General features: G+C 45.9%; 7 non-coding genes and 35 pseudogenes across 7 annotated transcripts; 23 read left to right on the top strand and 19 right to left on the bottom strand.

Moving 5' to 3' along the window:
• Positions 1–310: 310 nt before the first annotated feature.
• On the top strand, positions 311–429 carry LOC148242745 (5S ribosomal RNA; annotated as a pseudogene).
• A 560-nt stretch (positions 430–989) lies between these two features.
• Positions 990–1,108, top strand: LOC148242744 (5S ribosomal RNA; annotated as a pseudogene).
• A 204-nt stretch (positions 1,109–1,312) lies between these two features.
• On the top strand, positions 1,313–1,431 carry LOC148242743 (5S ribosomal RNA; annotated as a pseudogene).
• Positions 1,432–1,638: 207 nt separating this feature from the next.
• LOC148242742 (5S ribosomal RNA) lies at positions 1,639–1,757 on the top strand (annotated as a pseudogene).
• An 884-nt stretch (positions 1,758–2,641) lies between these two features.
• Positions 2,642–2,760, top strand: LOC148242741 (5S ribosomal RNA; annotated as a pseudogene).
• A 205-nt stretch (positions 2,761–2,965) lies between these two features.
• On the top strand, positions 2,966–3,084 carry LOC148242740 (5S ribosomal RNA; annotated as a pseudogene).
• Positions 3,085–3,645: 561 nt separating this feature from the next.
• On the top strand, positions 3,646–3,764 carry LOC148242739 (5S ribosomal RNA; annotated as a pseudogene).
• A 206-nt stretch (positions 3,765–3,970) lies between these two features.
• Positions 3,971–4,088, top strand: LOC148242738 (5S ribosomal RNA; annotated as a pseudogene).
• Positions 4,089–4,294: 206 nt separating this feature from the next.
• On the top strand, positions 4,295–4,413 carry LOC148242737 (5S ribosomal RNA; annotated as a pseudogene).
• Positions 4,414–4,620: 207 nt separating this feature from the next.
• Positions 4,621–4,739, top strand: LOC148242736 (5S ribosomal RNA; annotated as a pseudogene).
• A 207-nt stretch (positions 4,740–4,946) lies between these two features.
• On the top strand, positions 4,947–5,065 carry LOC148242735 (5S ribosomal RNA; annotated as a pseudogene).
• A 206-nt stretch (positions 5,066–5,271) lies between these two features.
• Positions 5,272–5,390, top strand: LOC148242734 (5S ribosomal RNA; annotated as a pseudogene).
• Positions 5,391–5,597: 207 nt separating this feature from the next.
• LOC148242733 (5S ribosomal RNA) lies at positions 5,598–5,716 on the top strand (annotated as a pseudogene).
• Positions 5,717–5,922: 206 nt separating this feature from the next.
• On the top strand, positions 5,923–6,041 carry LOC148242732 (5S ribosomal RNA; annotated as a pseudogene).
• Positions 6,042–6,247: 206 nt separating this feature from the next.
• Positions 6,248–6,366, top strand: LOC148242731 (5S ribosomal RNA; annotated as a pseudogene).
• A 560-nt stretch (positions 6,367–6,926) lies between these two features.
• LOC148242730 (5S ribosomal RNA) lies at positions 6,927–7,045 on the top strand (annotated as a pseudogene).
• Positions 7,046–7,845: 800 nt separating this feature from the next.
• On the top strand, positions 7,846–7,964 carry LOC148242729 (5S ribosomal RNA; annotated as a pseudogene).
• A 205-nt stretch (positions 7,965–8,169) lies between these two features.
• On the top strand, positions 8,170–8,288 carry LOC148242728 (5S ribosomal RNA; annotated as a pseudogene).
• A 206-nt stretch (positions 8,289–8,494) lies between these two features.
• On the top strand, positions 8,495–8,615 carry LOC148242727 (5S ribosomal RNA; annotated as a pseudogene).
• A 449-nt stretch (positions 8,616–9,064) lies between these two features.
• On the top strand, positions 9,065–9,183 carry LOC148242726 (5S ribosomal RNA; annotated as a pseudogene).
• A 1,214-nt stretch (positions 9,184–10,397) lies between these two features.
• LOC148242725 (5S ribosomal RNA) lies at positions 10,398–10,516 on the top strand (annotated as a pseudogene).
• Positions 10,517–11,753: 1,237 nt separating this feature from the next.
• Positions 11,754–11,872, top strand: LOC148242724 (5S ribosomal RNA; annotated as a pseudogene).
• A 207-nt stretch (positions 11,873–12,079) lies between these two features.
• Positions 12,080–12,198, top strand: LOC148242723 (5S ribosomal RNA; annotated as a pseudogene).
• Positions 12,199–12,819: 621 nt separating this feature from the next.
• On the bottom strand, positions 12,820–12,938 carry LOC148242722 (5S ribosomal RNA; annotated as a pseudogene).
• A 203-nt stretch (positions 12,939–13,141) lies between these two features.
• On the bottom strand, positions 13,142–13,259 carry LOC148242721 (5S ribosomal RNA; annotated as a pseudogene).
• Positions 13,260–13,820: 561 nt separating this feature from the next.
• Positions 13,821–13,939, bottom strand: LOC148242720 (5S ribosomal RNA). Its single transcript, XR_015815532.1, has one exon. It is a non-coding gene; the product is annotated as a 5S ribosomal RNA (ribosomal RNA).
• A 205-nt stretch (positions 13,940–14,144) lies between these two features.
• LOC148242719 (5S ribosomal RNA) lies at positions 14,145–14,263 on the bottom strand (annotated as a pseudogene).
• Positions 14,264–14,826: 563 nt separating this feature from the next.
• On the bottom strand, positions 14,827–14,945 carry LOC148242718 (5S ribosomal RNA; annotated as a pseudogene).
• A 203-nt stretch (positions 14,946–15,148) lies between these two features.
• LOC148242717 (5S ribosomal RNA) lies at positions 15,149–15,267 on the bottom strand (annotated as a pseudogene).
• A 559-nt stretch (positions 15,268–15,826) lies between these two features.
• On the bottom strand, positions 15,827–15,945 carry LOC148242716 (5S ribosomal RNA). Its single transcript, XR_015815700.1, has one exon. It is a non-coding gene; the product is annotated as a 5S ribosomal RNA (ribosomal RNA).
• Positions 15,946–16,474: 529 nt separating this feature from the next.
• On the bottom strand, positions 16,475–16,593 carry LOC148242715 (5S ribosomal RNA; annotated as a pseudogene).
• Positions 16,594–17,153: 560 nt separating this feature from the next.
• Positions 17,154–17,272, bottom strand: LOC148242714 (5S ribosomal RNA). The gene has a single exon (XR_015814444.1). It is a non-coding gene; the product is annotated as a 5S ribosomal RNA (ribosomal RNA).
• A 562-nt stretch (positions 17,273–17,834) lies between these two features.
• LOC148242713 (5S ribosomal RNA) lies at positions 17,835–17,953 on the bottom strand. The gene has a single exon (XR_015814981.1). It is a non-coding gene; the product is annotated as a 5S ribosomal RNA (ribosomal RNA).
• A 563-nt stretch (positions 17,954–18,516) lies between these two features.
• Positions 18,517–18,635, bottom strand: LOC148242712 (5S ribosomal RNA). The gene has a single exon (XR_015816010.1). It is a non-coding gene; the product is annotated as a 5S ribosomal RNA (ribosomal RNA).
• A 562-nt stretch (positions 18,636–19,197) lies between these two features.
• LOC148242711 (5S ribosomal RNA) lies at positions 19,198–19,316 on the bottom strand (annotated as a pseudogene).
• A 205-nt stretch (positions 19,317–19,521) lies between these two features.
• Positions 19,522–19,640, bottom strand: LOC148242710 (5S ribosomal RNA). The gene has a single exon (XR_015814993.1). It is a non-coding gene; the product is annotated as a 5S ribosomal RNA (ribosomal RNA).
• Positions 19,641–20,199: 559 nt separating this feature from the next.
• LOC148242709 (5S ribosomal RNA) lies at positions 20,200–20,318 on the bottom strand. Its single transcript, XR_015815022.1, has one exon. It is a non-coding gene; the product is annotated as a 5S ribosomal RNA (ribosomal RNA).
• A 560-nt stretch (positions 20,319–20,878) lies between these two features.
• On the bottom strand, positions 20,879–20,997 carry LOC148242708 (5S ribosomal RNA; annotated as a pseudogene).
• Positions 20,998–21,560: 563 nt separating this feature from the next.
• Positions 21,561–21,679, bottom strand: LOC148242707 (5S ribosomal RNA; annotated as a pseudogene).
• Positions 21,680–22,208: 529 nt separating this feature from the next.
• LOC148242706 (5S ribosomal RNA) lies at positions 22,209–22,327 on the bottom strand (annotated as a pseudogene).
• Positions 22,328–23,209: 882 nt separating this feature from the next.
• LOC148242705 (5S ribosomal RNA) lies at positions 23,210–23,328 on the bottom strand (annotated as a pseudogene).
• A 562-nt stretch (positions 23,329–23,890) lies between these two features.
• Positions 23,891–24,009, bottom strand: LOC148242704 (5S ribosomal RNA; annotated as a pseudogene).
• Positions 24,010–24,031: the final 22 nt, after the last annotated feature.

The following is a 24,031-nucleotide window of genomic DNA, read 5'->3' as shown; positions in this document are numbered from 1 at the left end:
AACTCCGCGGTTAAGAGTGCTTGGGCGAGAGTAGTACTAGGATGGGTGACCTCCTGCAAAGTCCTTATATTTCACCCATTTTCTTGGGAAGTCCTCGTCTTGCACCAATTTTTTTGTAGATGATTCTTTCGACGTTACGCGCGACTTGAATTATGGTCTGCAGGTTTATTCGCAAATGTGAGTCACGGTGCCGTGGCATTTTACTTGATATTAAAACGAGAACGGGAGGTGCAGTGAGCACGCATAAAGAATTAAATGATGGGATGGGGAAGAAAGGAGGAGTGTATGTATTTGCAGCGCAAAATGAAACAGGTTCGATCATACCAGCACTAATGCACCGGATCCCATCAGAACTTTGCAGTTAAGTGTGCTTGGACGAGAGTAGTACTCGGATCGGTGACCTCCTGGGAAGTCCTCGTGTTGCACCCATTTTTTTTTGAATGGATCGTTCGACGTTACGCGCGAATGGAATTATGAACCGCTGGTTCATTCGCAATGGTGAGTCACGGTGTCGAGCATTTTACTTGATATTAGAACGAGAAGGAGAGATGCAGAGTGCATGCACAGGGAAACAAATGACGAGAGGGGGGATGGAATGAGAAAGAGTGTATATATTTGCAGCGCAGAATGAAACATGAGCGATCATACCAAAACTAATACAACGGATTCTATCAGAATTCCGCAAGTTAAGGGTGCTTGGGCGAGAGTAGTACTAGGATGGGTGACCTCCTGCGAAGTCCTTATATTTACCCCATTTTCTTGGGAAGTCCTCGTGTTGCACCCATTTTTTTGCAGATGATTCTTTCGATGTTACGCGCTACTTGAATTATGGTCCGCAGGTTTATTTCCAAATGTGAGTCACGGCGCCGTGGCATTTTACTTGATGTTTGAACGGGAGCGGGAGGTGCAGTGCGAACGCACAAGGAAACAAATGACGGGAGGGGGAAGAAAGGAGAAGGAGGGTATGTATTTGCAGCACAAAATTAAACAGGTGCGATCATACCAGCACTAATGCACCGGATCCCATCAGAACTCTGCAGTTAAGTGTGCTTGGGCGAGAGTAGTACTCAGATGTGTGACCTCCTAAGAAGTCCTCGTGTCGCACCAATTTTTTTCAGACGGGTCGTTCGATGTTATGCGCGACTGGAACTATGGTCCGCTGCTTTATACGCAAATGTGAGTCAAGAAGTAGGGGCATTTTAATCGATATTAGAACGAGAAGGAGAGGTGAAGTGTGAATGCACCATGAAACAAATGACGGGAGGGGGAAGAACGGAGAATGAGTGTATGTATTAGCAGCACAAAATGAAACAGGTGCGATCATACCAGAACAAATTCACCGGATCCCATCAGAACTCCGCAGTTAAGTGTGCTTTGGCGAAAGTAGTACAAGGATGGGTTACCTCCTGTGAATTTTTTGTGTTGAACCCATTTCTTTTTTCAAATGGGTCATTCGACGTAAGGTGCAACTGGAACTATGGTACGCTGGTTTATACGCAAATGTGAGTCAAGATGCAGGGGCATTTTAATTGATATTAGAACGAGAAGGAGAGGTGAAGTGTGAATGCACGAGGAAATAAATGACAGGAGGGGGAGGAAAGGAGAAGGAGTGTATCTATTTGCAGCGCGAAATTAAACAGGTGCGATCATACCAGCACTAATGCACCGGATCCCATCAGAACTCCTCAGTTAAGTGTGCTTGGGCGAGAGTAGTACTCGGATGGGATACCTCTTGGGAAGTCCTCGTGTCGCACAAGTTTTTTTTCAGACGGGTAGTTCGACATTACGCGCGACTGGAGCTATGGTCCGCTTATTTATACGCAAATGTGAGTCAACAAACAGGGGCATTTTAATCAATATTAGAACGAGAAGGAGAGGTGCAGTGTGAACGCACAAGGAAACAAATGATGGGAGTGGGGAGGGAAGGAGAAGGAGTATATGTATTTTCAGCACGAAATGAAACAGGTGCGATCATACCAGCACAAAGGCAACGGATTCTATCAGAACTCTGCAGGTAAGGGTGCTTGGGCGAGAGTAGTACTAGGATGGGTTACCTCCTGCGAAGTCTTTATATTTCACCCATTTTCTTGTGAAGTCCTCGTGTTGCACCGATTTTTTTGCAGATGATTCTTTCGACGTTACGCGCGACTTTAATTATGGTGCGCAGGTTTATTCACAAATGTGAGTCATGGCGCCGAAGCATTTTACTTGATATTTGAACAAGAACGAGAGGTGCAGTGCGCACGCACAAGGAAACAAATGACGGGAGGGGGAAGAAAGGAGAAGGAGTGTACGTATTTGCAGCGTGAAATTAAACAGGTGCGATCATACGAGCAATAAAGCACCGGATCCCATCAGAACTCTGCAGTAAGTGTGCTTGGGCGAGAGTAGTACTCGGATCGGTGACCTCCTTGGAAGTCCTCGTGTCACACCAATTTTTTTTCAGACGGGTCGTTCGACGTTATGCGCAACTGGAATTATGGTCCACTGGTTTATATGCAAATGTGAGTCAAGAAGCAGGGGCATTTTAATCGATATTAGAACGAGAAGGAGAGGTGTAGTGTGAACGCACAAGGAAACAAATGATGGGAGGGGGGAGGGAAGGAGAAAGATTGTATGTATTTTCAGCACGAAATGAAACAGGTGCGATCATACCAGCACAAATGCACCGGATCCCATCAGAACTCTGCAGTTATGTGTGCTTTGGCGAAAGTAGTACAAGGACGGGTTACCTCCTGGGAAGTTCTCGTGTTGCACCCATTTTTTTTCAGATGGGTCGTTCCACGTTACGGGCGACTGGAACAATGGTCTGCTGGTTTATACGCAAATGTGAGTGAAGATGCAGGGGCATTTTAATTGATATTAGAACGAGAAGGAGAAGTGAAGTGTGAACGCACCAGGAATCAAATGACGGGAGGGGGAAGAAAGGAGAAGGAGTGTATGTATGTCCAGCGCAAAATGAAACAGGTGCGATCACAGCAGCACTAATGCACCGTATCCGATCAAAGCTCCGCAGTTAAGTGTGCTTGGGCGAGAGTAGTACTCAGATGGGCAACCTCCTGGGAAGTCCTCGTGTTGCACCCTTTTTTTTTTGGATGGGTCGTTCGACGTTACGCGCGAATGGAATTATGAACCGCTGGTTCATTCGCAAAGGTGAGTCACGGTGCCGAGGCATTTTAGTTGATATTAGAACGAGGAGGAGAGATGCAGAGCGCACGCACAAGGAAAAAAATGACGGGAAGGGGGATTGAGGGAGAAAGAGTGTATGTATTTGCAGCACAGAATGAAACATGAGCGATCATACCAGCACTAATGCAACGGATTCTATCAGAACTCCGCAAGTTTTGGCTACTTGGGTGAGAGTAGTACTTGGATGGCTGAGCTCCTGCGAAGTCCTTATATTTCACCCATTTTCTTGGGAAGTCCTCGTGTTGCACTTATTTTTTTGCAGATGATTCTTTTGACGTTACGCACGACTTGAATTATGGTCCGCAGGTTTATTCGCAAATGTAAGCCACGGCGCTGTGGCATTTTACTTGATATTAGAGTGACAACGGGAGTTGCAGTGCGCATGCACAAAGAAACAAATGATGGGAGGGGGAAGAAAGGAGAAGGAGTTTATGTATTTGCAGCGCGAAATTAAATAGGTGCGATCATACCAGCACTAATGCACCGGATCCCATCAGAACTCCGAAGTTAAGTGTGCCTAGGCGAGAGTATTACTCGAATGGGTGACCTCTTAGGAAGTCCTCGTGTCGCACCAATTTTTTTTCAGACGGGTCATTTGATGTTATACGCGACTGGAACTATGGTCCGCTGGTTTATACGCAAATGTGAGTCAAGAAGCAGGGGCATTTTAATCGATATTAGAACGAGAATGAGAGGTGCAGTGTGAACGCACAAGGAAACAAATGATTGGATGGGGGAGGGAAGGAGAAGCAGTGTATGTATTTTCAGCACAAAATGAAACAGGTGCGATCATACCAGCAAAATGCACCGGATCCCATCAGTACTCCGCAGTTAAGTGTGCTTTGGCGAAAGTAGTACAAGGATGGGTTACCTCTTGGGAAGTTCTCGTGTTGCACCCATTTCTTTTTCAGATGGGTCGTTCAACGTTACGCGCGACTGGAACTATGTTCCGCGGGTTTATACGCAAATGTGAGTCAAGACGCAGGGGCAATTTTACTGATATTAGAATGAGAAGGAGAGGTGAAGCTCGAACGCACTAGGAAACAAATGACTGGAGGGGGAAGAAAGGAGAAGGAGTGTATTTATTTGCAGCGCGAAATGAAATAAGTGCTATCATACCAGCACTAATGCACCAGATCCCATTAGAACTCCACAGTTAAGTGTGCTTGGGCGAGAGTAGTACTCGGATGGGTGACCTCCTAGGGAGTCCTCGTGTCGCACCAATTTTATTTTCGGATGGGTCGTTCCACATTACGCGCAAATGGAATTATGAACCGCTGGTTCATTCGCAATGGTGAGTCAAGAAGCAGGGGCATTTTAATCGAAATTAGAACGAGAAGGAGAGGTGCAGTGTGAACGCATAAGGAAACAAATGATGGGAGGGGGGAGAGAAGGAGAAGGAGTGTATGCATTTTCAGCACGAAATGAAACAGGTGCGATCATACCAACACAAATGCACCGGATCCCATCAGCACTCCGCAGTTAAGTGTGCTTTGGCGAAAGTAGTACATGGATGGGTTACCTCCTGGGAAGTTCTCGTGTTGTACCCATTTTTTTTTTCAGATATGTCCTTCGACTTTACGCGCGACTGGAACTATGGCCCGCTGGTTTATACGCAAATGTGAGTCAAGACGCAGAGAAATTTTAATTGATATTAGAACGAGAACGGGAGGTGAAGTTTGAACGCACCTGGAAACAAATGACGGGAGGGGGAAGAAAGGACAAGGAGTGTATGTATTTGCAGCGCGCAATTAAACAAGTGCGATCATACCAGCACTAATGCACCAGATCCCATCAGAACTCCGCTGTTAAGTTTGCTTGGGTTAGAGTAGTACTTGGATGGGTGTCCTTCTGGTAAGTCCTCGTGTCGCACCAATTTTTTTTCAGACGGGTAGTTCGACGTTACGCGCGACTGAAACTATGGTCCGCTGGTTTATACGCAAATGTGAGTCAAGAAGCAGGAGCATTTTAATCGATATTAGAACGAGAAAGAGAGATGCAGTGTGAACGCACACGGAAACAAATGATGAGAGGGGGCAGGGAAAGAGAAGAAGTGTATGTATTTTCAGCACGAAATGAAACAGGTGCGATCATACCAGCACAAATGCACCGGATCCCATCTGAACTCCGCAGTTAAGTGTGCTTTGGCGAAAGTAGTACAAGGATGGGTTACCTCCTAGGAAGTTCTCGTGTTGTACCCATTTTTTTTTTCAGATATGTCCTTCGACTTTACGCGCGACTGGAACTATGGCCCGCTGGTTTATACGCAAATGTGAGTCAAGACGCAGAGAAATTTTAATTGATATTAGAACGAGAACGGGAGGTGAAGTTTGAACGCACCTGGAAACAAATGACGGGAGGGGGAAGAAAGGACAAGGAGTGTATATATTTGCAGCGCGCAATTAAACAAGTGCGATCATACTAGCACTAATGCACCAGATCCCATCAGAACTCCGCTGTTAAGTTTGCTTGGGTTAGAGTAGTACTTGGATGGGTGTCCTCCTGGTAAGTCCTCGTGTCGCACCAATTTTTTTTCAGACGGGTAGTTCGACGTTACGCGCGACTGAAACTATGGTCCGCTGGATTATACGCAAATGTGAGTAAAGAAGCAGGAGCATTTTAATCGATATTAGAACGAGAAAGAGAGATGCAGTGTGAACGCACACGGAAACAAATGATGAGAGGGGGCAGGGAAGGAGAAGAAGTGTATGTATTTTCAGCACGAAATGAAATAGGTGCGATCATACTAGCACCAATGCACTGGATCCCATCAGAACTCCGCAGTTAAGTGTGCTTTAGTGAAAGTAGTACAAGGATGGGTTACCTCCTCGGAAGTTCTCGTGTTGCACCCATTTTTTTTTCAGAACATTTGTTCGACGTTACGCGCGACTTTAATTATGGTCCGCAGATTTATTAGCAAATGTGAGTCACGGCGCCGTGGCATTTTACTTGATATTTGAACGAGAACAAGAGGTGCAGTGCGCACACACAAGGAAACAAATGACGGGAGGGGGAAGAAAGTAGAAGTAGTTTATGTATTTGCAGCGCGAAATGAAACAGGTGCGATCACACCAGCACTAATGCAACGAATCCCATCAGAATTCCGCAGTTAAGTTTGCTTGGGCGAGAGTAGTACTCGGATGGGTGATCTCCTGGGAAGTCCTCGTGTTGCATCTATTTTTTTCGGATGGGTCGTTCAACGTTACACGCGAATGGAATTATGAACCGCTGGTTCATTCGCATAGGTGAGTCACAGTGCCGGGGCATTTTACTTGATATTAGAATGAGAAGGAGAGATGCAGAGTGCACGCACAAGGAAAGAAATGAAGCGAGGGGGGATGGAAGGAGAAATAGTGTATGTATTTGCAGCGCAGAATGAAACTTGAGCTATCATACCAGCACTAATGCAACGGATTCTATGAGAACTCCGTAGTTAAGGGTGCTTGGGCGAGAGTTGTACTAGGATGAGTGACCTCCTACGAAGTCCTTATATTTCACTCATTTTCTTAGGAAGTCCTCGTGTTGCACCCATTTTTTTTGCAGATGATTCTTTCGACGTTACGCGCGACTTCAATTATGGTCCGCAGGTTTATTCGCAAATGTGAGTCACGGTACCGTGGCATTTTACTTGATATTAGAACGAGAACAGGAGGTGAAGTGCGCACGCATAAGGAAACAAATGACGGTTTGGGGAAGAAAGGAAAATGAGTGTATGTATTTACAGTACAAAATTAAACAGGTGCGATCATACCAGCACTAATGCACCGTATCCCTTCAGAACTCCGCAGTTAAGTGTGCTTGGGCGAGAGTAGTACTCGGATGGGTGACCTCCTTGGAAGTCCTCTTGTTACACCCATTTTTTTCGGATTGGTCGTTCGACGTTACGCGCGAAAGGAATTATGAACCGCTGGTTCATTCGCAAAGGTGAGTCACTGTACCGGGGCATTTTACTTGATATTAGAACGAGAAGAAGAGATGCAGGGTGCACGCACAAGAAAAAAATGACAGGAGGCGGGATGGAAGGAGAAAGAGTGTATGTATTTGCAGCGCAGAATGAAATATGAGCGATCATACCAGCACTAATGCAACGGATTCTATCATAACTCCACAGTTAAGGGTGCTTGGGCGAGAGTAGTACTAGGATGGGTGACCTCCTGCGAAGTCCTTATATTTCACCCATTTTATTGGGAAGTCCTCGTGTTGCACCCATTTTTCTGCAGATGTTTCTTTCGACGTTACGCGCGACTTGAATTATGGTCTGCAGGTTTATTCGCAAATGTGAGTCACGACGCAGAATGAAACATGAGCGATCATGCAAGCACAAATGCAACGGATTCTATCAGAACTCCGCAATTAAGGGTGCTTGGGTGAGAGTAGTATTAGGATGGGTGGTTTTTTGCGAAGTCCTTATATTTCACCCATTTTCTTGGGAAGTCCTCGTGTTGCACCCATTTTTTTGTAGATGATTCTTTCGACGTTACGCGCGACTTAAATTATGGAACACAGGTTTATTCGCAAATGTAAGTCACGGCGCCGGGGCATTTTACTTGATATTAGAACGAGAACAGGAGGTGCAGTGCGCACGCACAAGGAAACAAATGACAGGAGGGGGAAGAAAAGAGAAGGATTTTATGTATTTTCTGCGAGAAATTAAATAGGTACGATCATACCGGCACTAATGCACCGGATCTCATCAGAACTCTGCAGTTAAGTGTGCTTGGGCGAGAGTTGTACTCGGATGGGTGACATCCTAGGGAGTCCTCGTGTTGCACCAATTTTTTTTCGGATGGGTCGTTCGACTTTACGCACGAATGGAATTATGAACCGCTGGTTCATTCGCAAAGGTGAGTCAAGAAGTAGGGGCATTTTAATCGATATCAGAACGAGAAGGAGAGGTGCAGTGTGAACGCACAAGGAAAGAAATAGTGGGAGGGGGAGAGAAGGAGAATGAGTGTATGTATTTTCAGCACGAAATGAAACAGGTGCGATCATACCAGCACAAATGCACCGGATCCCATCTGAACTCCGCAGTTAAGTGTGTTGTGGTGAAAGTAGTACAAGGATGGGTTACCTCCTGGGAAGTTCTCGTGTTGCACCCATTTGTTTTTCATATAGGTCGTTCGACATTACGCGCCACTAAAACTATGGTCCGCTGGATTATACGCAATTGTGAGTCAAGATGCATGGGCATTTTAACTGATATTAGAACGAGAAGGAGAGGTGAAGTGTGAACGCACCCGGAAACAAATGACGGAAAGGGGAAGAAAGGAGAAGGAGTGTATGTATTTGCAGCGCAAAATGAAACATGAGCGATCGTACCAGCATTAATGCACTGGATCCCATCAGAACTCCGCAGTTAAGTGTGCTTGGGCGAGAGTAGTACTCGGATTGGTGACCTCCTGGGAAGTCCTTATATTTCGCCCATTTTCTTGATATGCAGAGTGCACGCACAAGGAAACAAATGACGGGAGGTGGGATGGAAGGAGAAAGAGTGTATGTATTTGCAGCGCAGAATGAAACATGAGCGATCATACCAAAAGTAATGCAACGGATTCTATCAGAAATCCCCAAGTTAAGGTTGCTTGGGCGAGAGTAGTACTAGGATGGGTGACCTCCTGCGAAGTCCTTATATTTCACCCATTTTATTGGAAAGTCCTCGTGTTGCACCCATTTTTTTGCAGATGATTCTTTCGACGTTACGCGCGACTTGAATTATGGTCTGCAGGTTTATTCACAAATGTGAGTTGCGGCACCGTGGCATTAATCTTGATATTTGAACGAGAACGGGAGGTGTAGTGCACACGCACAAGGAAACAAATAACGGGAGTGGGAAGAAAGGAGAAGGAGTGTATGTATTTGCAGCGTGAAATTAAAGAGGTGCGATCATACCAGCACTAAAGCACTGGATCCCATCAGAACTCTGCTGTTAAGTGTGCTTGTGCGAGAGAAGTACTCGGATGGGTGACCTTCTGGGAAGTCCTCGTGTTGCACGTATTTTTTTTCGGATGGGTCGTTCGACGTTACGCGCGAATAAAATTATGAACCGCTGGTTCATTCACAAAGGTGAGTCACGGTGCCGCGGCATTTTACTTGATATTAAAACGAGAAGGAGAGATGCAGAGTGGACGCAAAAGGAAACAAATGACGGGAGGGGGGGATAAAAGGAGAAAGAGTGATGTATTTGCAGCGCAGAATGAAACATGAGCGATCATACCAGCACTAATACAACGGATTCTATCAGAACTCCGCAAGTTAAGAGTGCTTGGGCGAGAGTAGTACTAGGATGGGTGACCTCCTGCGAAGTCCTTATAATTCACCCATTTTCTTGGGAAGTCCTCGTGTTGTACCCATTTTTTTATAGATGATTTTTTCGACAATACGCGCAACTTGAATTATGGTCCGCAGGTTTATTTGCAAATGTGAGTCACGGTGTCGTGGCATTTTACTTGATATTAAAACGAGAACGGGAGGTGCAGTGCGCACGCACAAGGAAACAAATGACGGAAAGGGGAAGAAAGGAGATGGAACGTATGTATTCGCAGCGCGAAATTAAACAGGTGCGATCATACCAGCACTTATGCACCGGATCCTATCAAGACTCTGCAAAATGTGTGTGCTTTGGCGAGAGTAGTATTCAGATGGGTGACCTCCTGGGAAGTCCTCGTGTTGCACTCATTTTTTTTTCGGATGGGTCGTTCTACGTTACGCGGGAATGGAATTATGAACCGCTGGTTCATTCGCAAAGGTGAGTCACGGTGCTGGGGTATTTTACTGTATATTAGAACGAGAAGGAGAGATGAAGAGTGCACACGCAAGGAAACAAATGACGGGAATGGGGATGGAAGGAGAAAGAGTGTATGTATTTGCAGCGCAGAATGAAACATGAGCGATCATACCAGCACTAATGCAATGGATTCTATCATAACTCCGCAAGTTAAGGGTGCTTGGGCGAGAGTAGTACTAGGATGGGTGACCTCCAGCAAAGTCCTCGTGACGCACCAATTTTTTTTCAGACGGGTCGTTCGACGTTACGCGCAACTGGAACTATGGTCCGCTGATTTATACGCAAATGTGAGTCAAGAAGTAGGGGCATTTTAATAGATATTAGAACGAGAAGGAGAGGTGCAGTGCGAACGCACAAGGAAACAAATGATGGGAGGTTAGAGGGAAGGAGAAGGAGTGTATGCATTTTCAGGAGGAAATAAAACAGGTGCGATCATACCAGCACAGATGCACCGGATCCCATCAGAACTCCGCAATTAATTGTGCTTTGGCGAAAGTAGTACAAGGATGGGTTACCTCCTGGGAAGTTCTTGTGTTGCACCTATTTTTTTCCAGATGGGTCGTTCGACGTTACGCGCGACTGGAACTATGGTCCGCTGGTTTATACGCAAATTAGAGTCAAGACGTAGGGGAATTTTAATTGATATTAGAACGAGAAGGAGAGGTGAAGTGTGAACGCACCAGGAAACAAATTACGGGAGGGGGAAGAAAGGAGAAGGAGTGTATGTATTTGCAGCGGAAAATGAAACAGATGCGATCATACCGGCACTAATGTACCGAATCTAAACTCCGCAGTTAAGTGTGCTTGGGCAAGAGTAGTACTCGGATGGGTGACCTCCTGGGAAGTCCTCGTGTTGCACCCATTTTTTTTCAGATGGGTCGTTCGACATTATGCACGAATTGAATTATAAACCACTGGTTCATGAAAGGTGAGTCACGGTGTCGGGTCATTTTATACACAAATGTGAGTCAAGAAGCTGTGGCATTTTAATCGATATTAGAATGAGAATGAGAGATGCAGAGTGCACGCACAAGGAAACGAATGACGGGAGGGGGGATGGAAGGAGAAAGAGTGTATGTATTTGCAGCGCAGAATGAAACATGAGGGATCATACCAGCACTAATGCAACGGATTCTATCAGAACTACACAGTTAAGGGTGTTTGGGTGAGAGTAGTACTAAGATGGGTGACCTCCTACGAAGTCCTTATATTTCACCCATTTTATTGGGAAGTCCTCGTGTTGCACCCATTTTTCTTGCAGATGATTCTTTCGACATTACGCGCGACTTGAATTATAGTCTGCAGGTTTATTCGCAAATGTGAGTCACGGCGCCGTGGCATTTTACTTGATATTAGAACGAGAACGGGAGGTGCAGTGCGCACGCACAAGGAAACAAATGACGGGAGGGGGAAGAAAGGAGAAGGAGTGTATGTATTTGCAATGCGAAATTAAATAGATGTGATCATACTAACACTAATGCACCAGATCCCATCAGTACTCCGCAGTTAAGTGTGCTTTGGCGAAAGTAGTACAAGGATGGGTTACCTCCTAGGAAGTTCTCGTGTTGCACCCATTTTTTTTTCAGATGGGTCCTTCGACGTTACGCGCGACTGGAACTATGGTCTGCTAGTTTATACGCAAATGTGAGTTAAGACGCAGGGGCATTTTTACTGATATTAGAACTAGAAGGAAAGGTGAAGCGTGAATGCACCAGGAAACAAATTACAGGAGGGGAAAAAAAGGAGAAGGAGTGTATTTATTTGCAGCGCAAAATGAAACAGGTACGATCATACCAGCACTAATGCACCGGATCCCTTCAGAACTTCGCAGTTAAGTGTGCTTGGGCGAGAGTAGTACTCGGATGGGAGACTTCCTAGGGAGTTCTCGTGTTGCACCAATTTTTTTTTCGGATGGGTCGTTAGACGTTACGCGCGAATGAAATTATGAACCGCTGGTTCATTCGCAGAGGTGAGTCAAGAAGCAGGGGCATTTTAATCGATATTAGAACGAGAAGGAGAGGTGCAGTGTGAACGCACAAGGAAACAAATGATAGGTGGGGGGAGGGAAGGAGAAGAAGTGTATGTATTTTCAGCACAAAATGAAACAGGTGCGATTATACCAGGACAAATGCACCGGATCCCATCAGGACTCCGCAGTTAAGTGTGCTTTGGTGAAAGTAGTACAAGGATGGCTTACCTCCTGGAAAGTTCTCGTGTTGCACCCATTTTTTTTTTAGATGGGTCGTTCGACTTTATGCGCGACTGGAACTATGGTCCGCTGATTTATACGCAAATGTTAGTCAAGACGCAGGGGTATTTTAATTGATATTAGAACGAGAACGGGAGGTGAAGTTTGAACGCACTAGGAAACAAATGACGGGAGGGGGAAGAAAGGACAAAGAGTGTATCCGTGACTCACATTTGCGAATAAAGCTGAGGACCATAATTCAAGTCGCGTGTAACGTCGAAAGAATCATCTGCAAAAAAATGGGTGCAACACGAGGACTTCACAAGAAAATAGGTGAAATATAAGGACTTCGGAGGAGGTAACCCATGCTAGTACTACTCTCGCCCAAGCACCCTTACCTGCGGAGTTCTGATAGAATCCGTTGCATTAGTACTGGTATGATAGCACCTGTTTCATTTCACGCTGCAAATACATACACTCCTTCTCCTTTCTTCCCCCTCCCGTCATTTGTTTCCTTGTGCGTGCGCACTGCACCTCTCGTTCTCGTTAAAATATCAAGTAAAATGCCACGGCGCAGTGACTCACATTTGCGAATAAATCTGCAGACCATAATTAAAGTCGCGCGTAACGTCGAACGGCACATCTGAAAAAAAGAAAATGGGTGCAACACGAAAACTTCCCAGGAGGTAACCCATCATTGTACTACTTTCGCCAAAGCACACTTAACTGCGGAGTTCTGATGGGATCCGGTGCATTTGTGCTGGTGTGACCGCACCTGTTTAATTTCGTGCTGAAAATACATACACTCCTTCTTCCCTCCCCCCCTCCCATAATTTGTTTCCTTGTGCGTTCACACTGCACCTCTCCTTCTCGTTCTAATATCGATTAAAATGCCCCTGATTCTTGACTAACATTTGCGTATAAACAAGCGGACCATAGTTCCAGTCACGCGTAACGTCGAACGACCCATCTAAAAAAAATTGTTGCAATACGAGAACTTCCCAAGAGGTCACCCATCCGAGTACTATTCTCTCCCAAGCACACTTAACTACAGAGTTCTGATGGGATCCAGTGCATTAGTGCTGGTATGATGCCACTTGTTTAATTTTATGCTTCAAATACATACACTCCTTCTCTTTTCTTCCTCATCTCGTCATTTGTTTCCTTGTGCGTGCGCACTGCACCTCCCGTACTCATTCTAATACCAAGTAAAATGCCACGGCGCCATGACTCACATTTGCGAATAAACCTTCGGACCATAAATCAAGTCGCGCATAACGTCGAAAGAATCATCTGCAAAAAGACGGGTGCAACACGAGGACCTCCCAAGAAAATGGGTGAAATATAAGGACTTTGCAGGAGGTCACCCATCCGAGTTCTTTTCTCGCCCAAGCACCCTTAACTGCGGAGTTCTGATAGAATCCGTTGCATTAGTGCTGGTATGATCCCTCATGTTTCATTCTGCACTGCAAATACATACACTCTTTCTCCTTCCATCCCCCCTCCCGTCATTTGTTTCCTTGTGCGTGCACTCTGCATCTCTCTTTCTCGTTCTAATATCAAGTAATATGCCCCGGCACCGTGACTCACCTTTGCAAATGAACCAGCAGTTTATAATTCCATTCGCGCGTAACGTCGAAAAACCCTTACGAAAAAAAATAGGTGCAACACGAGGGTTTCCCAAGTGGTGACCCATTCGAGTACTACTCTCGCCTAAGCACACTTAACTGCGGAGTTCTGATGGGATCCGGAGCTTTAGTGCTGGTATGATCGCACCTGTTTAATTTCATGCTGCAAATATATACACTCCTTCTCATTTCTTCCCCCTCCCGTCATTTGTTTCCTTGTGCGTTCACACTTCACCTCTCATTCTCGTTCTAATATCGATTAAAATGCCCCTACTTCTTGACTCAAATTTGCGTATAAACCAGCGGACCCTCATTCCAGACGCGCGTAACGTCGAACGACCCGTTTGAAAAAAAATTGGTGCGACACGAGGACTTCCCAGGAGGTCACCCATCCGAGTACTAATCTCGCCCAAGCACACTTCACTGCGAAATTCTGATGGGATCCGGTGCATTAGTGCTGGTATGATCGCACTTGTTTAATTTTGCGCTGCAAATACATAAACTCATTCTCCTTTCTTCCCCCTCCCGTCATTTGTTTCCTTGTGCGTGCGCACTGCACCTCCCGTTCTCGTTCTAATATCAAGTAAAATGCTACAACGCCGTGACTCACATTTACGAATAAACCTGAGGACCATAATTCAAGTCGCGCGTAACGTCGAAAGAATCATCTGCAAAAAAATGGGTGCAACACGAGGACTTCACAAGAAAATGGGTGAAATATAAGGACTTCGCAGGAGATAACCCATGCTAGTACTACTCTCGCCCAAGCACCCTTACCTACGGAGTTCTGATAGAATCCGTTGCATTAGTGCTGGTATGATCGCACCTATTCCATTTCACGCTGCAAATACATACACTCCTTCTCCTTTCTTCTCCCTCCCGTCATTTGTTTCCTTGTGTGTGCGCACTGCACCTCTCGTTCTCGTTCAAATATCAAGTAAAATGCCACGGCGCAGTGACTAACATTTGCGAATAAATCTGCGGACCATAAAATAAGTCGCGCGTAACGTCGAACAGCACATCTGAAAAAAAGAAAATGGGTGCAACACGAAAACTTCCCAGGAGATAACCCATCATTGTACTACTTTCGCCAAAGCACACTTAACTGCGGAGTTCTGATGGGATCCGGTGCATTTGTGCTGGTGTGACCGCACCTGTTTAATTTCGTGCTAAAAATACATACACTCCTTCTTCCCTCCCCCCCTCCCATCATTTGTTTCCTTGTGCGTTCACACTGCACTTCTCCTTCTCGTTCTAATATCGATTAAAATACCCCTGATTCTTGACTCACATTTGCGTATAAACCAGCGGATCATAGTTCCAGTCGCGCGTAACGTCGAACGACCCGTCTGAAAAAAATTGGTGCAACACAAGGACTTCCCAAGAGGTCACCTATCCGAGTACTACTCTCGCCCAAGCACACTTAACTGCGGAGTTCTGATGGGATCCAGTGCATTAGTGCTGGTATGATCGCACTCATTTAATTCCGCGCTGCAAATACATAAACTCCTTCTCTTTTCTTCCCCCTCCCGTCATTTGTTTCCTTGTGCGTGCACACTGCACCTCCCGTGCACGTTCTAATATCAAGTAAAATACTACGGTGCCGTGACTCACATTTGCGAATAGACCTGAGAACCATAATTCAAGTCGCGCGTAATGTTGAAAGAATAATCTGCAAAAAAATGGGTGCAATACGAGGACTTCACAAGAAAATGGGTGAAATATAAGGACTTCGCAGGAGGTAACCCATGCTAGTACTACTCTCGCCCAAGCACCCTTACCTACGAAGTTTTGATAGAATCTGTTGCATTAGTGCTGGTATGATCGCACTTGTTTCATTTCGTGCTGAAAATACATACACTCCTTCTCCTTCCCTCCCCCTCCCATCAATTGTTTCCTTGTGCGTTCACACTGCACCTCTCCTTCTCGTTCTAATATCGATTAAAATGCCCCTGCTTCTTGACTCACATTTACGTATAAACCAGCGGACCCCAGTTCCAGTCGCGCGTAACGTCGAACGACCCGTCTGAAAAAAAATTGGTGCGACACGAGGACTTCCCAGGAGGTCACCCATCTGAGTACTACTCTCGCCCAAGCACACTTAACTGCGGAGTTCTGATGGGATCCGGTGCATTAGTGCTGGTATGATCGCACCCATTTAATTTCGCGCTGCAAATACATAAAATCCTTCTTTCTTCCCCCTCCCATCATTTGTTTCCTTGTGCGTGTACACTGCACCTCCCGTGCTCGTTCTAATATCAAGTAAAATGCTACGTTGCCATGACTCATATTTGCGAATAAACTTGAGGACCATAATTTAAGTCGCGCGTATCGTCGAAAGAATCATCTGCAAAAAAATGGGTGAAATATAAGGACTTCGCAGGAGGTCACCCATCCTAGTGCTACTCTCGCCCAAGCAACCTTAACTTGCGGAGTTCTGATAGAATCCGTTGCATTGGTGCTAGTATGATTGCTCCTGTTTCATTCTGCGCTGCAAATACATACACTTTTTCTCCCTCCATCCCCCCTCCCGTCATTTGTTTCCTTGTGCGTGCACACTCCACCTCTCCTTCTCGTTCTAATATCGATTAAAATGTCCCTTCTTCTTGACTCACATTTGCGTATAAACCAGTGGAGCCTAATTCAAGTCGCCCGTAACGTCGAACGACCCGTCTGAAAAAAAAATTAGTGCAAAACGAGGACTTCTCAGGAGGTCACCCATCCGAGTACTAATCTCGCCCAAGCACATTTCACTGCGGCGTTCTAATGGGATCCGGTGCATTAGTGCTGGTATGATCGCACCTGTTTAATTTTGCGCTGCAAATACATAAACTCATTCCCCTTTCTTCCCCCTCCCGTCATTTGTTTCCTTGTGCGTGCACACTGCACCTCCCATTCTCGTTCTAATATCAAGTAAAATGCTACAGCGCCGTGACTCACATTTGCGAATAAACCTGAGGACCATAATTCAAGTCGCGCGTAACGTCGAAAGAATCATCTGCAAAAAAATGGGTGCAACACGAGGACTTCACAAGAAAATGGGTGAAATATAAGGACTTCGCAGGAGGTAACCCATGCTAGCACTACTCTCGCCCAAGCACCCTTAACTTGCGGAGTTCTGATAGAATCCGTTGCATTGGTGCTGGTATGATCGCATCTGTTTAATTTCGCGCTGCAGATACATACACTCATTCTCCTTTCTTCCCCCTCCGATCATTTGTTTCCTTGTGCGTTCACACTTCACCTCTCATTCTCGTTCTAATATCGATTAAAATGCCCCTGCTTCTTGACTCACATTTGCGTATAAACCAGCGGACCCTAGTTCCAGTCGCGCGAAACATCGAACGACCCGTCTGAAAAAAAATTGGTGCGACACGAGGACTTCCCAAGAGGTCACCCATCCGAGTACTAATCTCGCCCAAGCACACTTCACTGCGGAGTTCTAATGGGATCCGGTGCATTAGTGCTGGTATGATCGCACCTGTTTAATTTTGCGCTGCAAATACATAAACTCATTCTCCTTTCTTCCCCCTCCCGTCATTTGTTTCGTTGTGCGTGCGCACTGCACCTCCCGTTCTCATTCTAATATCAAGTAAAATGCTACATCACCGTGACTCACATTTGCGAATAAACCTGATGACCATAATTCAAGTCGCGCGTAACGTCGAAAGAATCATCTGCCAAAAAATGGGTGCAACACGAGGACTTCCTAAGAAAATGGGTGAAATACAAGGACTTCGCAGGAGGTCACCCATCTTAGTGCTACTCTCGCCCAAGCACCCTTAACTTGCGGAGTTCTGATAGAATCCGTTGCATTGGTGCTGGTATGATTGCTCATGTTTCATTCTGCGCTGCAAATACATACACTTTTTCTCCCTCCATCCCCCCTCCCGTCATTTGTTTCCTTGTGCGTGCACTCTGCAACTATTATTCTCATTCTAATATCGATTAAAATGCCCCAGCTTCTTGACTCACACTTGCGTATAAACCAAGGGAACCTAGTTCCAGTCGCGCATAACGTAGAACGACCCGTCTGAAAAAAAAATTAGTGCGACACGAGGTCTTCCTAGGAGGTCACCCATCCGAGTACTACTCTCGCCCAAGCACACTTAACTGCAGAGTTCTGATGGGATCCGGTGCATTAGTGCTGGTATGATCGCACCGATTTTATTTCGCGCTGCAAATACATAAACTCCTTCTCCTTTCTTCCCCCTCCCGTAATTTGTTTCCTTGTGCGTGCGCACTGCACCTCTCGTTCTCGTTCAAATATCGAGTAAAATGTCACGGCGCCGTGACTCACATTTGCGAATAAAACTGCGGACCATAATTAAAGTCGTGCGTAACGTCGAACGGCACATCTGAAAAAAAGAAGATGGGTGCAACACGAGAACTTCACAAGAAAATGGGTGAAATATAAGGACTTCGCAGGAGGTAACCCATGCTAGTACTACTCTCGCCGAAGCACCCTTACCTACGGAGTTCTGATAGAATCCGTTGCATTAGTGATTGTGTGATCGCACCTGTTTTATTTCTTGCTGAAAATACATACACTCCTTCTCCTTCCCTCCCCCTCCCGTCAATTGTTTCCTTGTGTGTTCACACTGCACCTCTCCTTCTCGTTCTAATATCGATTAAAATGCCCTTGCTTCTTGACTCATAATTGCGTATAAACCAGCGGACCCCAATTCCAGTCGCGCGTAACGTCGAACGACCTGTCTGAAAAAAAATTGGTGCGACACGAGGACTTCCCAAGAGGTCACCCATCCGAGTACTACTCTCGCCCAAGCACACTTAACTGCGGAGTTCTAATGGGATCCGGTGCATTAGTGCTGGTATGATCACACCCGTTTAATTCCGCACTGCAAATACATAAACTCATTCTCCTTTCTTCCCCCTCCCGTCATTTGTTTCCCTGGGCGTGCGCACTGCACCTCCCGTTCTCGTTCTAATATCAAGTAAAATGCTACAGCGCCGTGACTCACATTTGCGAATAAACCTGGCGACCATAATTCAAGTCGCGCATAACGTCGAAAGAATCATCTGCAAAAAAATTGGTGCAACACGAGGACTTCCTAAGAAAATGGGTGAAATATAAGAACTTCGCAGGAGATCACCCATCCCAGTGCTACTCTCGCCCAAGCACCCTTAACTTGCGGAGTTCTGATAAAATCCGTTGCATTGGTGCTGGTATGATTGCTCATGTTTCATTCTGCGCTGCAAGTACATACACTTTTTCTCCCTCTATCCCCCCTCCCGTCATTTGTTTCCTTGTGCGTGCACTCTGCATCTCTTCTTCTCGTTCTAATATCGATTAAAATGCCCCTGCTTCTTGGCTCACATTTGCGTATAAACCTGTGGACCCTAGTTTCAGTCGCGCGTAACGTCGAACGACCCGTCTGAAAAAAAAATTAGTGCGACACAAAGACTTCCCAGGAGGTCACCCATCCGAGTACTTCTCTCGCCCAAGCACACTTAACTGTATAGTTCTGAAGGGATCCGGTGCATTAGTGCTGGTATGATCGCACCTGTTTAATCTCGCGCTGCAAATACATACACTCCTTCTCCTTTCTTCCCCCTCCGGTCATTTGTTTCCTTGTGCGTTCACACTTCACCTCTCCTTCTCGTTTTAATATCGATTAATATGCCCCTGCTTCTTAACTCACATTTGCGTATAAACCAGCGGACCCTAGTTCCAGTCGTGCGTCACGTCGAACGACCCATCTGAAAAAAAATTGGTGCGACACGAGGACTTCCCAAGAGGTCACCCATACGAGTACTAATCTCGCCCAAGCACACTTAACTGCGGAGTTCTAATGGGATCCGGTGCATTAGTGCTGGTATGATCACACCCGTTTAATTCCGCACTGCAAATACATAAACTCATTCTCCTTTCTTCCCCCTCCCGTCATTTGTTTCCTTGGGCGTGCGCACTGCACCTCCCATTCTCGTTCTAATATCAAGTAAAATGCTACAGCGCCGTGACTCACATTTGCGAATAAACCTGAGGACCATAATTCAAGTCGCGCGTAACGTCGAAAGAATCATCTACCAAAAAATGGGTGCAACACGAGGACTTCCTAAGAAAATGGGTGAAATATAAGGACTTCGCAGGAGGTAACCCATGCTAGTACTACTCTCGCCGAAGCACCCTTACCTACGGAGTTCTGATAGAATCCGTTGCATTAGTGATTGTGTGATCGCACCTGTTTTATTTCTTGCTGAAAATACATACACTCCTTCTCCTTCCCTCCCCCTCCCTTCAATTGTTTCCTTGTGCGTTCACACTGCACCTCTCCTTCTCGTTCTAATATCGATTAAAATGCCCTTGCTTCTTAACTCACAATTGCGTATAAACCAGCGGACCCCAGTTCCAGTCGCGCGTAACGTCGAACGACCTGTCTGAAAAAAAATTGGTGCGACACGAGTACTTCTCAGGAGGTCACCCATCCGAGTACTACTCTCGCCCAAGCACACTTAACTACGGAGTTCTAATGGAATCCGGTGCATTAGTGCTGGTATGATCGCACCTGTTTAATTCTGCACTGCAAATACATACACTCATTCTCCTTTCTTCCCCCTCCCGTCATTTGTTTCCTTGTGCGTGCACATTGCACCTCCCGTGCTCGTTCTAATATCAAGTAAAATGCTACGGTGCCGTGACTCACATTTGCGAATAAACCTGAGGACCATAATTCAAGTCGCGCGTATCGTCGAAAGAATCATCTGCAAAAAAATAGGTGCAACACGAGGACTTCCTAAGAAAATGGGGGAAATATTAGGACTTCGCAGGAGGTCACCCATCCTAGTGCTACTCTCGCCCAAGCACCCTTAACTTGCGGAGTTCTGATAGAATCCGTTGCATTGGTGCTGGTATGATCGCACCTGTTTAATTTCGCGCTGCAAATACATACACTCATTCTCCTTTCTTCCCCCTCCGGTCATTTGTTTCCTTGTGCGTTCACACTTCACCTCTCATTCTTGTTCTAATATCGATTAAAATGCCCCTGCTTCTTGACTCACATTTGCGTATAAACCAGCGGACCCTAGTTACAGTCGCGCGAAACATCGAACGACCCGTCTGAAAAAAAATTGGTGCGACACGAGGACTTCTCAAAAGGTCACCCATCTGAGTACTACTCTCGCCCGAGCACACTTAACTGTGGAGTTCTGATGGGATCCGGTGCGTTAGTGCTGGAATGATTGCACCTGTTTAATTTCGCGCTGCAAATACATAAACTCATTCCCCTTTCGTCCCCCTCCCGTCATTTGTTTCCTTGTGCGTGCGCACTGCACCTCCCGTTCTCGTTCTAATATCAAGTAAAATGCTACAACGCCGTGACTCACATTTGCGAATAAACCTGGCGACCATAATTCAAGTCGCGCATAACGTCGAAAGAATCATCTGCCAAAAAAATGGGTGCAACACGAGGACTTCCTAAGAAAATGGGTGAAATATAAGAACTTCGCAGGAGGTCACCCATCCTAGTGCTACTCTCGCCCAAGCACCCTTAACTTGCGGAGTTCTGATAGAATCCGTTGCATTGGTGCTGGTATGATTGCTCATGTTTCATTCTGCGCTGCAAGTACATACACTTTTTCTCCCTCCATCCCCCCTCCCGTCATTTGTTTCCTTGTGCGTGCACTCTGCATCTCTCATTCTCGTTCTAATATCGATTAAAATGCCCCTACTTCTTGACTCACATTTGCGTATAAACCTGTGGATCCTAATTCCAGTCGCGCGTAACGTCGAACGACCCGTCTGAAAAAAAAATTAGTGCGACACAAAGACTTCCCAGGAGGTCACCCATCCGAGTACTACTCTCGCCCAAGCACACTTGACTACGGAGTTCTGATGGGATTCAATGCATTAGTGCTAGTATGATCGGACATGTTTAATTTTGCGCTGCAAATACATAAACTCCTTCTCCTTTCTTCCCTCTCCCGTCATTTGTTTCCTTGTGCGTGCGCACTGCACCTCTCGTTCTTGTTCAAATATCAAGTAAAATGCCACGGCGCCGTGACTCACATTTGTGAATAAATCTTCGGACCATAATTAAAGTCGCGCGTAACGTCGAACGGCACATCTGAAAAAAAAATTGGTGCAACACGAGAACTTCCCAGGAGGTAACGCATCATTGTACTACTTTCGCTTAAGCACACATAACTGCGGAGTTCTGATGGGATCCGGTGCATTTGTGCTGGTGTGACCACACCTGTTTAATTTCGTGCTGAAAATACATACACTCCTTCTTCCCTCCCCCCCTCCCATCATTTGTTTCCTTGTGCGTTAACACTGCACCTCTCCTTCTCGTTCTAATATCGATAAAAATGCCCCTGATTCTTGACTCACATTTGCGTATAAACCAGCGGACCATAGTTCCAGTCGCGCGTTACGTCGAACGACTCCTCTGAAAAAAAATTGTTGCGATACGAGGACTTCCCAGGAGGTAACCCATCCTTGTACTACTTTCGCCAAAGCACACTTAACTGCGGAATTCTGATGGGATCCGGTGCATTTGTGCTGGTGTGACCGCACCTGTTTAATTTCGTGCTGAAAATACATACACTCCTTCTTCCCTCCCCACCTCCCATCATTTGTTTCCTTGTGCGTTCACACTGCACCTCTCCTTCTCGTTCTAATATCGATTAAAATGCCCCTGATTCTTGACTCACATTTGCGTATAAACCAGCGGACTATAGTTCCAGTCGCGCGTAACGTCGAACGACCCATCTGAAAAAAAATTGTTGCGATACAAGGACTTCCCAAGAGGTCACCCATCCGAGTACTACTCTCGACTAAGCACACTTAACTGCAGAGTTCTGATGGGATCCAGTGCATTACTGCTTGTATGATGCCACTTGTTTAATTTTGTGCTTCAAATACATACACTCCTTCTCTTTTCTTCCTCCTCCCGTCATTTGTTTTCTTGTGCGTGCGCACTGCACCTCCCGTACTCGTTCTAATATTAAGTAAAATGCCACGGCGCCGTGACTCACATTTGCGAATAAACCTGCGAACCATAAATCAAGTCGTGTGTAACGTCGAAAGAATCATCTGCAAAAAGATATGTGCAACACGAGGACCTCCCAAGAAAATGGGTGAAATATAAGGACTTCGCAGGAGGTCACCCATCCGAGTACTTTTCTCGCCCAAGCACCCTTAACTGCGGAGTTCTGATAGAATCCGTTGCATTAGTGCTGGTATGATCCCTCATGTTTCATTATTCACTGCAAATGCATACACTCTTTCTCCTTCCATCCCCCCTCTCGTCATTTGTTTCCTTGTGCGTGCACTCTGCATCTCTCTTTCTTGTTCTAATATCAAGTAATATGCCCCGGCACCGTGACTCACCTTTGCAAATGAACCAGCGGTTTATAATTCCATTCGCGCATAACGTCGAACAACCCATCCGAAAAAAATAGGTGCAACACGAGGGCTTCCCAAGTGGTCACCCATCCGAGTACTACTCTCGCCCAAGCACACTTACCTGCGGAGTTCTGATGGGATCTGGGGCTTTAGTACTGGTAAGATCGCACCTGTTTAAATTCGCGCTGCAAATACATACAATCCTTCTCCTTTCTTCCCCCTCCCGTCATTTGTTTCCTTGTGCGTGCGCACTGCACATCCCGTTCTCGTTCAAATATCAAGTAAAATGCCACGCCGCCATGACTCACATTTGCGAATAAACCTGCGGACCATAATTCAACTCGTGCGTAACGTCGAAAGAATCTTCTGCAAAACAAATGGGTGCAATACGAGAACTTTCCAAGAAAATGGGTGAAATATAAGGACTTCGAAGGAGGTGACCCATCCTAGTACTCCTCTCGCCCAAGCACCCTTAACTTGCGGAGTTCTGATAGAATCCGTTGCATTAGTGCTGGTAAGATCTCTCATGTTTCATTCTGCGCTGCAAATACATACACTATTTCTCCTTCCATCCCCCCTCCCATCATTTGTTTCTTTGTTCGTGCACTCTGCATCTCTCTTTCTCATTCTAATATCAAGTAAAATGCCCTGGCACTGTGACTCACCTTTGCAAATAAACCAGCGGTTCATAATTCAATTCGCGCGTAACGTCGAACGACCCATCCAGAAAAAAATGGGTGCAACACGAAGAATTGCTAGGAGGTCACCTATCCGAGTACTACTCTCGCCCAAGCACACTTGACTACGGAGTTCTGATGGGATCCGGTGCATTAGTGCTGGTATGATCCCACCTGTTTCATTTGGCGCTGCAAATA

This window comes from Carica papaya, chromosome 8 (assembly GCF_054855325.1).
Source record: "Carica papaya isolate Zhongbai chromosome 8, ASM5485532v1, whole genome shotgun sequence".
Taxonomy (NCBI): Eukaryota; Viridiplantae; Streptophyta; class Magnoliopsida; order Brassicales; family Caricaceae; genus Carica; species Carica papaya.
Note: the sequence above shows the minus strand (reverse complement) of the source record. Positions and strands in the feature narration are given on the sequence as shown.